We start from the raw sequence: 3,038 nt of genomic DNA on the forward strand, positions 1-3,038 counted from the left end.
TTGCAAGGCATAGAACTACTGCAGGTACTCCACAGCAAAATGGTTTGGCTGAAAGGTTTAATCGAACTATTTTGGAGAGAGTCAGATGCATGTTGACTAGTGCAGGGTTAACAAAGGTGTTCTGGGCTGAGGCTGTTTCGACAGCAACATATCTGATAAACAGATGTCCTTCGACAGCGTTAGATATGAAGACACCTGAAGAAGTTTGGTCGGGACATCCACCAGATCTCGACAAACTGAGAGTATTTGGCTGCGTAGCCTATGCTCACATTAGGCAAGACAAGGTCGAACCTAGAGCTCTGAAATGCATGTTCATGGGATACCCTGAAGGAGTCAAAGCTTATAGGCTATGGTGCCTAGAGCCAGGTCACAGGAGGTGTATCACCAGTCGAGATGTAGTTTTCAATGAAGCTGAAATGGCTTTTAAGAAAACTGATGATGTTGGTCGAAGTACAGAAACATCTGACGAAGAGCTGGAACAGGTAGAGATTCCTGTTGAGGTGGAGCATGTTGATGCTGAATTGCATATCCCAGATGAAGTCGAAGAAGAAGCAGAAGATGCTGAAGTTGAGGAAACTGACGATGACTACCTATTGTCGAGAGATAGGTCGAGAAGAGTCATCAAGCCACCTCAAAGACTTGGATATGCAGATCTTATAGCTTATGCCTTAATCTCTGCAAGTGAGGTTCTAGACGAAGAACCTAGAGACTATAAGGAAGTTATGAGGAGTCGAAATAAGACTGAATGGCTGAAGGCCATGGATGATGAGATGAAATCTCTTCATGATAATCATACTTGGGAACTGATCAAGAAACCTGATGGGGCAAGGTTAGTCAGCTGTAAATGGATTTTCAAAGTTAAGGAAGGAATTGAAGGAGTGACGTCGAAAAGATACAAGGCAAGGTTAGTTGCAAGGGGTTTCACTCAGAAAGAAGGTGTCGACTTCAATGATGTGTTTTCTCCTGTTGTGAAGCATAGGTCCATTCGAATGTTGCTTGCCATGGTGGCACAGTTCGATCTTGAACTGGAACAGATGGATGTGAAGACTGCGTTCTTGTATGGTGATCTAGATGAAACAATCCTGATGAGGCAACCTGAAGGGTATGTCGAAAAGGGGAAGGAAGATTATGTGTGCAAGTTAAAGAGATCTTTGTATGGGCTGAAACAATCTCCTCGACAGTGGAATAGGAGATTCGACAAGTTCATGGCACGCATAAGTTTCATTAGAAGTCAGTTCGACCACTGCGTTTACTTCAGATTTCGACCTGGTAATTCATTTGTTATTTTGTTGCTTTATGTGGATGATATTCTCATAGCAAGCAACAGCGTTGAAGATGTGATGAGGGTGAAGGCTGAACTCAATAAGGAGTTCGATATGAAGGATCTGGGAGCTGCTTCCAGGATTCTTGGAATTGACATTCGAAGAGATAGAAAGAAGTCGAAGTTATGCCTATCTCAAGAGGCATATCTACGGAAGATTCTTGAAAAGTTTGATATGTCGAATTCGAAGCCAGTTGTGACTCCAACAAACCCTCAATTCAAGCTGAGTATTGATCAGTGTCCCAGTACTGATGTCGAAAGAGCCTATATGAATAGCATCCCATATGCTAATATAGTTGGTTCTTTGATGTATGCTATGGTCTGTACTAGACCCGACATAGCATACGCAGTAAGTCTTGTAAGCAGGTACATGGCGAATCCTGGAAAGGCTCACTGGCAAGCATTGAAGTGGATTTTAAGGTACATAAATGGGTCTCTGAATAGAGTCCTAATTTATGGTGGAGCCTTGGGTGAAGATAGTAAAGCAGTAATAGAAGGATATGTCGACTCTGATTATGCAGGTTGTATGGATTCCAGAAAATCTATTTCTGGATATGTTTTCACTATGTTTGGCACTGCAATTAGTTGGAAAGCAACACTTCAGAAGGTTGTTGCTCTATCAACCACTGAAGCAGAGTATATTGCCCTAACTGAAGCTGTGAAAGAAGCATTATGGCTTGAAGGTTTTGCGAAGGAGCTGAAACTTCAAGGTCGAGGTATCACTGTTAAATGTGATAGTCAAAGTGCAATACACCTGTCGAAGAATTCAGCCTATCATGAGCGAACTAAGCACATTGATGTGAGGCTGCATTTCGTCAGAGGAGTAATCGAGCGTGGAGAAGTCCAAGTGCTGAAGGTTTCGACTGAAGACAATGCTGCTGATATGATCACCAAGACATTGCCGAGTTGCAAGTTTTTCCACTGTATGCAGTTGATAAAGCTGCATGAAGAAAGCTAGTTTGTTCCTTGACGTTGTAGAGTTAGGTCCAAGGTGGAGATTTGTGAGATATTGGATCGAACTCTAGTATTGTCGAAGGGTAGCTTCTTGGTTCGACAGTTCGACAGAGTTAAGCATGAAGTCGAAGGATTGTTCACATGCTGGTGTCGAAGTGTGCATGCTGTAGTCGAAGATGGGTCTAGCATGCAGATATCGAAGATGCTAGGGTTGTTAGCATGTTAAATTAGGTTTTAGTGTTTAAACCCTAATTTGTTAAGTTAGCTTGTTTATTAAGTTGGCTTGTATAATGGGTCTTGCTGAAAAAGCCCATTAGTTAGTATGTTAGGTTTTATTATAAATAACATACTAGTCTCTCATCTTTGCTAAGCTGCAAATCCTAATTTAGGGTGAGAGAGGTTATTTGTTATTCTTGTAAACTTGTAATCTTGTTTTAAGAGAAAGTGAAAGAATAGCAGTTATAACCAATTCTTGTGTTCTTATTCTCTTCCCTAATTCCCTATTATACTTTGTTATTGGTATCGTTTTTCCACAACATTATTTAAATTATCTGATTAAGATTTAAAGTTCCTAGACATGATAGTATTTGATCGCAGAAGTGAACTCAATAATAGTTGAGATTGCCAACTTGTATAACAAATATAGTTGGATCAATATCACTTTGATTTGATACACATTAAGTCTACTATTGCTGTACACTTTACAACATAATACTCATTTAATATTCAAGTTATCTTCCTAAATGTATCAAAGTTTTGATCA

Source organism: Vicia villosa, linkage group LG6, assembly GCF_029867415.1.
Source record: "Vicia villosa cultivar HV-30 ecotype Madison, WI linkage group LG6, Vvil1.0, whole genome shotgun sequence".
Taxonomy (NCBI): Eukaryota; Viridiplantae; Streptophyta; class Magnoliopsida; order Fabales; family Fabaceae; genus Vicia; species Vicia villosa.